Genomic DNA, 12,913 nt, shown 5'->3' with positions numbered 1-12,913 from the left:
CATATAAATCATGAAAGTTAATCCTAGGTAATTAACAATGCTTAATTAAAATTAAATCAAACAATATTACACGTGGCAATGCAACTACGGGCACTTTGAAACAATTAGGAGGTTACACTGTTGAAAACCATTTAGGCCGCTCCAATATTTTTTTTTTTTTTTTTTTGAGATTTCAAAATAAGGGTTTCAATACTTCAATAGATAACATCCAGGCATCAAAACTTATCATCTTCACCACAACAATTAGGGTTCATTGTCTCATAGCCATCAAATACGTTTTCATTCCTTATTTTAGGGTTCCTTCTCTTGCTCTTTTTCTGAAACACATTCCAAAAACTTCATCGTCAATTCCAATCGTGTTCCGCCTGATTATCGATCTCCTAGCAAATATCGCTTCCAATTATCCCTACCAAAGGCCTGCCTAATTTTCCCGATTACGTGATCGTCACCGATTAATCGTGTTACAATTTGGATTTCGCTACTCATCGCTAAATCCGTTGTAATCTGATACAAACTCAATTCCGATTTCATAACGTTCCCATCAAATTTCGATTACGATTTCACCCATGCTGAAGGATTCATTTTTTACAAAGGTATTTGTGTTTTGTAGTTTGATTTCATCTTAAACACTTCCATCTTATTTTGATTATGACTTCATTATTAAGTTAAGGTTTTAGTAAACTAAATGTATCTTTGTTTCTATATCAGGATTTTTGTTTATAATTATGTTGTAAAAATAGTTTGATTTTTATCTATATCCAAAGTTGTGCTGGTATAGCGCATTGATGAATGATGGCACTGTATGTTTTTAGTCCAATTTTTATTGCATCTTATACCATCTTTTCTCAATTTCATCTTTATTGAATTAATTTGTTAGGTACGTGTTTTAACTTTTTTTAATTGTATCAGTTAAACAACTTTGGTAGATGAGGTTAAATTGATACATACCTTCAATTTCAAGTTCTAATTGTTCTAAAAATGGTGACTAATTAAGAAAATGATGTGCGCTGTTTTTGTTTAACGATTGGTTTGTTAAATGATTTCAAGGTCTACTATGCTATATTCTTGGTTGTTTATGTTAATTTGTCATTTGTTCGTCGTTATAATATCAGTCAAAGTCTACTATGACTATGCCATATATGTTTGCACAATGTTTGTTATATGTGTTTCATGTGGTATGTCAAAAATAAGTGTTATGTTTCAATAATCTTTCATTGTTGGTTGCTGAATTCGATGACTCTGTAACTAATAAGTTACTGTTTGGGTATCTGACATCAAACGTTTAGGTTTGAAAAAAATTGGCCTTACATGAAATCTCATTTTCATATTAATTGAAATGGATTTGCAGGTATTGCACATACTTGATGAATAGATTGGACTTTATGAGTTGATGAAAGGTGTTTGATGAGCTCGGTTATTATTGGTACTTTTCAGTTGGAATGAAGTTCATTGACGTTAAAGGTTTAGTTAATCATTTTAAATTATTTTGATTTTAAGCGTTTTATAGCTCTAGCTATATGCTTTATTATGATGTTTATATAAAAATGCACACTATGAACAGTTTTATAGCTTTATAGGTTTTGTTATAGACGCTTATATTATAATACACATTACTAACTGATAGTGTATATTATTTTTATATTCAGTTAAGTTTAGTTAAATTGTTCTCCTTTAAATAGGTTCATGGTGTTTATGATTCTTATCTGAAGGATTACATCATCATTATTCTATACAAACTCTTGATCTATTGAAAACTATTTTCTGTCGCAATGTAGCAGTCGGTGAAAACATATTTAAAATCCCATGTCTGGATTGGCGCTCTGAATGGGTTTAATATCGCCCCATTCAATAGTATTGTATCCGAATGGACCGAATCACTCTGTGTCAACCATTTCATTGGTAAGTATTAAATACGCTTTACTTCATAATTTATTTTTGCATATAATTTTATGTTGTATACAAACCTAATTGACGCATTTGTTTACTAATGGATATTCACCAACATATTATTTGACGAATTATTGAAATCGGTGTTAAAAAACCATGGGACAATGGTAAAGATGCTCCTACCCAGCTCATCGAATTTACAGGGATTTGGAGTAAGTCAACTTGCACATATTACTTTCTTTCATTTATCTATTATGAGTTAAGTGTACAACGACATATTTTTGTGACTATCAGTTTAGTATAATCACGTTGTGAACGTCGTTTACATAAAACTCATGTGGTTCGTTTCTTCTATATATTGGATTTAAGGTTAGCGCCACATTTTATGGTAATGATCTCTTAAATGGTTGCTTCGAAGCGTTAAATGGTAGTTAGTTGAGTTTAAGGATGTTTAAGTCAAGTTGGTCTGAAGGTGTACATGTTTTTATGTGGATGCATCTATCGATAAGTTTTCCTAAAATTAAGTGAAGGCTGTGCTTTGCTACGTTAGTATATATTTTTAGGTTGATAGTATTTGCTAGAGATAGGATAGTGATTGGTGTCCGGGTATTGGGTTCAATGCAGCTAAATTTCGGAGGCTACCAGGCCCCACAAAGATATGGAATACTTTGCTTGCACGAAACAACGTTTTTGCTAATGATGAATTCACGTGTTGGACGAGTGTGGTAAAGAAGATCAATTTTAGGTGGTTTGATTGGGCTACAAGAACAAAGTTATACTATTCTCATGAATATCATGTATAAGATACAAATTAATGGTTTTAGTTGTAATCTAAATTTTTCGTTTCAGGTTGTGCGTGTTAGTTAGGCTTATGTTTACGCCTCTTTATGGGTATGTGTATTCCTTATGATACTGTGCCTATTGATCTTATATAGGCTAAAAAAGATTAAGATGGGGCCTTGCTTTGTAATTGGGTCAAGCCATCAATTTTTTTGGCGCGTGTTCTTTTTTTAATTTTATATATAATCTGTTTTTTGACAAAAAAAAAAAGAAAAAGAAAAAAACTATGCTGATCAGGGCTGATTATGTGAAAAACAAAGCCTGAGTTTTTTTTTTTTTTTTTTTTCCCATTGTGGCTCTTCCGTATGCTAAGGAAAAAACTATTTCGGTATATTAACACCACATACATTTGTTTCATTAATCTGGCCTTTTTTATCGAATAAGGTAGACACACAGTGTTTCATTAAATGTACTAAAGGGCCATTGGCCTGGCGGTATCGTGGTGGCCCTCTTAACTAAGAGGTTGAGGGTTCAAGTCCCGTCGTAGACATATTTCGTGGATTATTGTAAATATTCATGTAAAGTGTGTGTGAGTTTGTCTTTCAAAAAAAAAAAAAGTGTTTCATTAAATGTTCTCGGAAAAAACTATTTTATTGTTTTTTAATTGTTATTACTTATGTTGTTTTTGATTGTTTTTTGTTGTTCGTTGTTGTCCTCTATTTCACTACTATTGTTGAAACAGGTGGTAAATGTGTTGTTCTCCATACTTGCTCTTTAGTTTATAAATAACAATAACAATGTTAATACTGCCTATTACCCACCACAATGCCACATACTAACAGTGCCTTTTACGTCTTATGCAGCAAACAAGTCGTCAAATAAACCCTATGGAATTAACCGCGCCTTTTAAATCAGCGATTATATCTAATTTATGCGTTTATTAGTTAAGTGATATTGTGTATGGTGATTGATTAATTCGTGTGTATGTGTTTTTTTGGTGTTATTGTTTTTAGGGCTTCAGAAGTTTAACAAAGATGGCAGGAATTTCGGAACACTTGAATTTGTTGTTGGATTTCGATTAATTATACATAGTAAGTTGATGTCTTTCACTTTTATGGATCATTTGTAATGAAATCTTAACTAAGTACCAAATAATAGTTGGCTCAATGATTAAGATTGTGAATCTATCATTTCATCAGTTCTATATATCATGTAATACTAATTGACTTTGTCATGTGACTTCATAGACATATTAATTTACTACTAAAACTAACACTGATGTTCTATTATTCTGTATTTCAGGCATTTAGAGTATCAATTTGCCTCTATACATACAATCTCAAATTTGGTGGAGGTAAGACCACATTTCAAGCCTTTACAGTAACAATCTAGAAACAATTTCATTCATATTTATTTAAAATTAGTATAAAGCCGTATTCGATAGGCTTTTAATTGGTTGAGGTAAAACGACATTTCACCGCATTCGATGGGCTTTTATGAATCAAAAACCGAGGATTGTTAAAATGTAAAAAAAAAAAGTAGAGTCAAAAAAGTGATATTTCTTAAAGAATATAAGTAATAGTATTGAATCATATGTACACATAATAGATGGTGAAATGGGTAGAAATTCCAATATGACTAATAACCATCGAGGTGTATCTGAGTGCACCAAGTTCCAGTATTCAAACCTTAGGCACACTATAGGTCGCAATATGGGCGGGCTAACCGGAGGGAAATTTTTCTTAGACGTTTATTTATTTAACATTTACAAACAAGTGTTTTTTTTTTTTTTTTTAATAAATTCTTATTCCTATAGATCGCAATATGGGCGGGTTAACCGGCGAAGATTGAAGACAACACACACCATGCTTTTATTTGTATATTTTGGAGAGTGACTTGCAGCCATCATGACATACTTGCAAAAGTCAAGAGCAAACAAGAAGACTCTATTGGATAACTCTAAAATAAACCTGTGAGGAAGAGTCATTGCCCGAGGTTGTTATATTGCTCTAAATGTTCTTGCCAATCAAATTACTTTTGTATGCAACCATGAAAACAGTCGTGCACGTCTAAAGGTGATATTTCGCCATGTTCTGATGTTTTTCGAAACCACAACTACCATGTTTGCTACTGTTGGTGATGTATTTTGTGTTTTGCTAATGTCGAATTTAGCAGCCTTAATCTACGTGTTTTGTGTAAAATAAAAATACTTGAGCAGATTATATTTATTTCATTTACAATAATACATGTGATAATGTCGTTATCATACCGTTAATTGATATAATATTATACGATTCCAGTTTATTTGATTAACAGTAGCCGTGCAACGCACGGGCTCTTAAATCTAGTATATATATATATATATATATATATATATATATATATATATATATATATATATATATATATATATATATATATATAGACATTTTATTGTTTTATTTTGTCTTTTCCTTAAAATTTATAATTTACTCCCCTCATACTTGGGTATTAATTATAATTTATTATGGGTACAAAAGATAAATTCAGAGGTATAAAAGTTAAATTCACTATTTAATATAAACTCACCGAATAAAATCCACCAAAATCTTTTAACGGATTTATCTTTCTGTTCACTGCGAGTTAGGTTCCACCGCCATCACCGTTCAACTCAAAATAATTTTCCGAACAAAACGCAATAAATTTTATTCGAAACCGAGCTTCGATGCACTACCAGCGAAACATTTACTTTTAGCAATAAATATGAAAGTTATTTGAATTTACAGTTTTAGTCCTTAAAATATTTATGAACACGCAAATATAACTATTATAATATTATGTATACATGACGACTCCCCCAAGTACCATTATTTTGCTGAAATGATTAACAACTTTTCTAAAATTAAACTCGTGGTTATACTTTTATTCAAAAAATAATTGTACTTAATAATTCTAAAATAATATAGCTTATACTTTACTAATATTACCTTACATGACAAATTTTCAGTGTACTCTAAATATTGTGTAGTATATAATTTATATATTAAAAAGATATTAATGGTGAGAAAAAAAGTTGCAGACATTAAGTTACTAACACTACCCAAAATCACTTTTAAAATTTGTCAACACCAATGGCTCTTAATCTCAAAAGAACTTTTAAAATTCGTAACACCACGGGCTCTTAAACTCAAAAGGAATTTTTCAAATTTGTCAACACCACGGGCTCTTAAACTCAAAAGAATTTAAAACTTGTCAACATCACGGACTCTTAAATAATTCTCATAACTTTCCTATTTTTTTAGTATCTCTATTTACATGCTAATATAAACTGCAAACTACACTTTTTGCACGGTTTTTTACACACCCGTGCAACGCACGGGCTCAAAAAACTAGTATAATAACTCTATACATTAAAAGAGGGTCTTTATTAGCTAATAAATTATTGTGAAACCCCTTAATCACCATTATATTAAAAAATTACATAACAATACCCTTTAATCCAACGGTCATTAATCATCATCTAAAATTATTAGTTAATAAATCCACCTCCTCAATTGTAAATTGTCAATACCACCCTCTAATTAAAAAAACACGGGATCCATTCATTCAGATTACTGTTTACGCAAAAAAACAAAAAAAAAAAACCCTAGAATACTTTCTCCCAAAATCACGACACTGACAAAAACCCTACCATCCCTGATTATTTTATAGCTTAATTTTATAGCTTAAATTCATAGTTGGATGTAGAACGAAGATTCATTGGATTTCTCATCTGAATCAAAGCTATACAACGGAATTTTGCCGATGACAATCAATATTTGCTACAGGCTTTTGATTTTGATTGATCGATTTGGGAAGATATACTATGGATTTCCTTGAATCAATCCACGTAAGTTATATGTTTTATCATCTTCGAATTTTGTTAATGATGTTGGAGCTAATCGATTCATTGTGTCCCACATCGGAAAGGGTTAGAAACAAATGTGCATGTATAAGCTTATGGAACCCCCTCTATCACCAATTGGTTTTAGAGAAATGTGGAACTCATGAGCTTATATGTTGTACATGGTGGTGGACCTGAAAACAATCCTACAAATGGTATCCGAGCCTGGTTATAGCCAAGATGTGTGGACGGTGCATAATGGTAGCGAGGGTTCAAACCGAGATGACTATGGACGTGACCAAGGAGGAGGTCGGGTGTCCGGGAAGAGTCGAGATGGTATTGAACGTGTCCGTGGAAGTAGCGAGGAATGAACCGATTAAGGGGGTGATTGTTGGAGCTAATCGATTCATTGTGTCCCACATCGGAAAGGGTTAGAAACAAATGTGTATATATAAGCTTATGGGAACCTCCCTCTATCACCAATTGGTTTTAGAGAAATGTGGAACTCATGAGCTTATATGTTGTACATGGTGGTGGACCTGAAAACGATCCTACAAATGAATCCAGTGATCTGCTTACAATTTTTGTTTTTTGTTTTATCAGAAAGCAAGGTCCCTATTGTGAATAACATTTTCAAGGTACGTTTCAATATTGATGATTTCATTTAGGGTTTTGAAAGCCATTTGCGTTTTGAAATCCCTTTGCGTTTGCCATTGATTAACCAAGCGAATTCAACATTTGCAATTGGAATTTTTATTAGTTTGGCGTTTGTTGTTCCGTTGTTTACGTGTTGTCGATTGCTTCATCGATTCTCATTGCTTCGTGTTATACAGTTGTAAGTATTTGAATTGATGAATTTTCATTTTTTCCCTTTTTATGCTTAGCAGAGATTTTGATTTCACAGATGATGTTATTTGGATGTTATCCGTTCCGATTATATGTTATTTTGATTATGTTGTTTGGATTATAATCTGTTAATTTTCTTGGGTATTATTTGATTGATTCATACATGTTATAATCGGTGTATCATCAGTTTACCGTGATCTAGGTGACTGCAAACAGATATGTGTTCACTGTGGTGCAACATTTTGGTACAAAGAACGTTTAAGATCAACCAAAAAATCATGATCAGGTGTATGCCCGAGCATAAAGTTTTCCAGATCACTATTTTCAGTTTGCTTTCTAAAATCAGGTGTATGCTCGAGCAGAAAACAAGACTTCCATACTCACATAGTCACAGGTACCGCACACAAAAATGTTATAAACTTTTTAAAAATTGTATTTATTAATATTGGCTTCTTTATCGTGACAGACTATATAGGATGCGTCCAGAATTTCGGGAATTTGAAGAGTTTCGGTGATTCGAAAATTAACCGAATTATCAAGATTGTCAACCTGAAGTAAGTGTCAATTTGTCGTTATATACTAATAACCATTAATACTATTCAGATACCATGAGGAGCTTCAAAATACATGTTCATGAAGTTTAGTAAGAACTTTATATATAGCTTCATAATAGATGTGTATTTTATATACTGCACGTTCATACACAACAACTTGCAGTAATCACCATTTTGGATTCATATTGTGGAATGAAAGCACTTTGACATAGAAGTTAGCTCCTGCTGCTTCAACATCTACACAACCATCGGTACACATTAGTTGAAGGCAAACTTCAGTTAAAGGCGACACCAGCTGCGCACTACTACTTTAGCCCAAACATTTATTAACTAATAATTGATTTTACCACGGCACTCAGACGATTATAATTGATTTTAGGTGTAGTTGCTATTTGATTATTTCTGGGTATGTCATTGTGAGTTTGAAGTTTTTTAGAATTATAGGTATTTTTATTCCACTGGTCATGTCATTTGTTTGGAGATCAAGTTTTTCATTTGATAATTTTTGTTTTTTGAATCATACATACAGGGGTTTGGTCGAAGTTTCTAATTTGCGGATTGTCCTTGTCATAAGCAACTAACTAAGGTTTCTCTTTCTCCATCTGAATCCAAGTCATCGGCGATATGGGAGATATTGAAACTTCATAATCGAAAATATTATGCTTCTGATTCGATCGATCGGGGCAAAGATGTTCGAATCATAAGGAGCTATTTTTGAATGAATCTGGTCAGTATGTTTTTCGAATTATATCTTCTACTGATCATATGAATGTGACTTGCGAATGAATCCATGAAATCTTTCAATTACCCAATCGATTGAATCAAATTGCTTTTTTGGATTAGCTAATTGATATTAGTGATGTATTAATATTTTCTTTATCTTTGGCAACCTTCCTCTATAATGGCTTCCTCGATATCAAACTGCAAATTTGATAGAGGCATAAAATAAGCTTCCAAGACATGATGGGAGGTACGTAAGAAATGGTGCAATTATGGATGAAATGGTTCGAAAATATTTAAACAAATAATAAGCATAGCCATATATAATAATTTAAGAACAATTCAAAATAGATTATATAATATTATGGGGTGATCACCTTAGATAATTTGGAATACGGTAGCTGCCCAAAGTGTTGTATGGATACACAATGGAGGAAAAATAGACGGCTGGTCCAATTACAGATGATTGTACCATGTAGGGTCGAATGCGTTCCTGGTAGCATAAGTATATTTCACCTTATGGATAGTCCAATTAATGATCATTCATCAACTAACCGATCTCGCATAACATTTTGCACTTCTTCCCGACTGCCTAGGTGTGTATTGATTACTATAACCAAATAAAATGAGTTGATGAGAATCGACTGATTCTACCAAGCCAGATTGTCAGTTTACCTACTTCTGTACAACTTATATTATTAGTACTGTTTAGAATTGTATAATAGTAATTACTAACTAATGGTATTTCTTTTTCCAGTGTCATGTGAAATACTTCGAGCGCATCTTATCAGATTTCAATGGTGAATGTCCCCCCGGCAGGAGGTAAAATTTCTTTATTCAATTATTGAGCTCATTCTATAATATAGATTCAAGTTAAAATAGACTTTGGGAAACTTTCAATCCGTTTGACCCATTCCACCTTATAGCTATATTTTATGATCTTGCCTATTTGAGACGAACAACGTGAACCAGTAAAACGTGGCGAATTTTTCCACTTCTCTGTAATAGTTGCTGAAGTTTTATTTCAGGTGAATGCTGAGGGGATTCCGGCTACATGAACGCCCTTATTGGGTCAGACCTTCGATTACCATCTCTGATCGTAATGGTAATATAACATTTTTACTTTCATATATGATGTTTGTGTAATATAACATCTCTTGATAATTTTCTATGAATTCAGCCAAGAAATGTTTTAATTACTATACATTAATTTCATATAGGAATCTTGTTTACAACAAGCAAGCATCCAAAAACAAAGAATCTTATGGTATCATATATGCATTTTTTCCCTGGATCCGTACCTAAGAAAACTGCTTCTTAAGCTCATAAGAATTGTGCCCAATATTTTCAGCCTGAAGATTTTTGGATTCGAGCTTCAACGAAAGGGATTGTGGTTTTTGCTCTACTTGGGGAGTGTGGCCTGATAGAGTTAACGGGCGACTTTAAGATCCAAATTCATGATCGCCAAGGAGATTTTTACTGATTGGTTAATAATTACCTATCCATTATATTATTATTTCATGAAAAATTGACATCTTACCATAAATATATCTGAAATTGGCATGTTTTGGTGACAACACAAATTATTGGTTATATGTTTGATTGTCGACGAAAGATTCTACAACGTGTTACTAACTTGGTTATTTATCTTTGAATACAACAATGATGGAAAACATGGTTACTCTGAAGTGTTCTGATTTTGATGATTTTGACAAGGTATGTAATGCACCACGTTGTCATACCTGAATTTTCTTATCTACTTTTAAACCTATTAATGTACACAAAATTGTAGCCATTTAGGATGCTAGAAAATCGATGCTTTAACTCTCTAAAGATATCATTTGGCTAGAGTGGCAAAATGGGTTGGTCAGTTACAAGGCCAAACAGGTTTGGGTCAGGACGAACAACATTATGTAGCCATTTGACGCGGGTGGAGTCAGGTCAGGTCGGGTTCGCCCACAAACATTTCTTGGTCTTTTTTCGTGGAACAACTATATATTTTATAATATTATGATATCATTTATTAGACATTTAGGAGGTTTTATGCAATTTAGATGCACTTAGCGATTATCAACCCCTTTTGACATGTTTACGTTTTAGCTTAGGTAATTTACGTTCTAATTATAAGACCTGTTAGGAAATAAATTTAACCCAAATTCACCCATGCACTCATAAACGGGTCATAATTGTCACCTCCACATTCAGGTTTTTGTCGTCTTGCTATTCTTTTCCTGTGGCTGACCAACCACCTTTTGCAGAGAAAATTACTCATCTTAGGATTCAAAGCTGAAATAGTGATGATCAATATATGTTTTTCTTTTGGTTAATTATACTCTCATTCAAAGTCAATATAGTTTGCTTATTAATTGACTACTCATTCTCATTTTTATTTGTTTACAATTTAAATTTTAACATTTTATTATATCCGAGGAAAAATTTATCTTTTGATTCAACTACCACGTATTACATGGGTTCAAACCTTAGGTTTTGAGTCTTGAATTTCAATTTTTCTTATACTCAAAACCTAGCTTTTGAGGTTAGATACTTTTATTATTTTTTTGAGCTAAAGTGATGTATATCAGTGAGATATTTGTATCCATTTTAATGTTAATAACAATAACAATTTTTATAATAACGTTATTAAATACTTGTGTTTCATTTCAATGTTCATTATGACCTATTTGATCTTAGAGCACTAAGTGTGGTTGATGTCACCTCGGCGTCGGATGCCGACATCCGTCCAACTGACGGTCACCCCACACCATTTCAGTGTTAGTTTCGAAGTCTTGATGCCAAAGTCTTGTGCAAGACGTTGGAAATTTGGTTGAGAGTGGGCCGAAATTCAAAAATTGATCCGTTGCATACTCACACTTCCCTTATTTCTTCTCTCTTCAAGACACTGAACTGACCATCTTCCCAATTCCTCTGTTTTTTCACCAATGTCAGTTTACAATGTCAGTCCAGTCAACGTTCAGTCATCAGCAAGACACTGAACTAACACTGAACTGACGCGTCACCACACCCAATGCTCTTAAGATATTGCACTGTCACATCTAATTCTTTAATAAAGTTTTGTTGATAGTACTTGTGGCTATGTTGGTATGGATTTGTTAGTTAACTTATCAAATGCACCTCATGATTAGATGTGAAATTTGAAATCATTGTTGCATATGTTTGTAAAAGACATGTTATTTGTACATTATTGTTTCACAACATAGGCCAAGTTGTTGGAGCCCTTAGTTCCTTTCAAGAGGTCTCTGGTTCGAATCTTGTCTAGGACGAATATATTGTGGTGGCCAGGGAAGAGTTAGAAATAACTAGGGACTCCTACTGGGCTACGTACATCATAGTATGGGGTCGGATTACTCGTCCTTCCGGGTAGTCCGAACAGGGAAAACCTTCTACCTTTTATCTTTCTTTATTGTTTATTGTTTCACGTCTTATATAAGATACTTTGACATTCATACATCCCGAGTAGCTTAAGGCATTCTATATGCTTACATCAAAAGGTGTCACAAGTAAACTATAACTTTAGAAAAGCTGAATGGCCGATATTTGTTCTTTTGTCTTAAACTCCACATTTGTATTGGTTATATTATTACTTTCTGTTCAAAATGTATTTTTACATGTCATTGCAATAAGATCATGCAAATTGCAGTCGCAACGAAGTTAGAACCACTACGATTATATAACATTAAGAATATTGTGGATATTTTAACAGTGTGTATGTATAAGTTTAATCAGCCGGTAATCTACGGATTCCTCATTGTTGGTTGATTCAATTCGTTGCAGTGAAATTAATGGTTCACAGCTTGCTGATTATAACCCGAAGGAGGAATTGGACGAAAAGTTTGTGAATCTATAGCCCATTTAAAATAAGTATAATATCAATTGATTGTATAAACGGGTTATGAATGGCTTTTGTTATAGAAATAAAGGCGAAGTGAGGCTGTAGGAGGTCCAAGTTGCGCAAAAATGTTTGTTTACTGCTACCTTGTGTTAAAAGTCATTAGTGCTTTTAAAGGATGTACTTTCTGTAACTATATGTCAAAAAGTGATAAAATTCATTGGTGCTTTACGATACTAATAATTTTAATATTTTGATAACATTTTTTTTCAATTCAAATAATAGCAATAATGAAGAGTTTTTGTATTGTAATTGTTACTAAGGTTTTCGTATACAATTGATATAGGTAGTTTACTATTTTTTGTCGTTCATTACTATTACATCGCAACTATCATTATCCAACATCGTCCTTATATC

The 12,913-nt window shown here is 32.7% G+C and overlaps 2 long non-coding RNA genes across 3 annotated transcripts; both read left to right on the top strand.

The window, feature by feature from the left end:
* The first annotated feature begins 225 nt into the window (after window positions 1-225).
* On the top strand, window positions 226-4,912 carry LOC139876993 (uncharacterized). Of its 2 annotated transcripts, none has more exons than XR_011768398.1 (6): window positions 226-593; window positions 1,349-1,461; window positions 1,779-2,099; window positions 3,681-3,758; window positions 3,970-4,021; window positions 4,484-4,912. It is a non-coding gene; the product is annotated as an uncharacterized lncRNA (long non-coding RNA). The 2 variants fall into 2 exon arrangements; XR_011768399.1 differs by having other exon boundaries at window positions 1,680-2,099.
* A 3,124-nt stretch (window positions 4,913-8,036) lies between these two features.
* Window positions 8,037-11,070, top strand: LOC139877264 (uncharacterized). Its single transcript, XR_011768514.1, has 5 exons — window positions 8,037-8,656; window positions 9,407-9,471; window positions 9,678-9,754; window positions 9,870-9,916; window positions 10,001-11,070. It is a non-coding gene; the product is annotated as an uncharacterized lncRNA (long non-coding RNA).
* The last annotated feature ends 1,843 nt before the right edge of the window (window positions 11,071-12,913 follow it).

This window comes from Rutidosis leptorrhynchoides, chromosome 11 (assembly GCF_046630445.1).
Source record: "Rutidosis leptorrhynchoides isolate AG116_Rl617_1_P2 chromosome 11, CSIRO_AGI_Rlap_v1, whole genome shotgun sequence".
NCBI classification, from domain to species: Eukaryota; Viridiplantae; Streptophyta; class Magnoliopsida; order Asterales; family Asteraceae; genus Rutidosis; species Rutidosis leptorrhynchoides.
The sequence above is the reverse complement of the archived record's forward strand: the minus strand, read 5'-3'. Positions and strand labels throughout refer to the sequence as shown.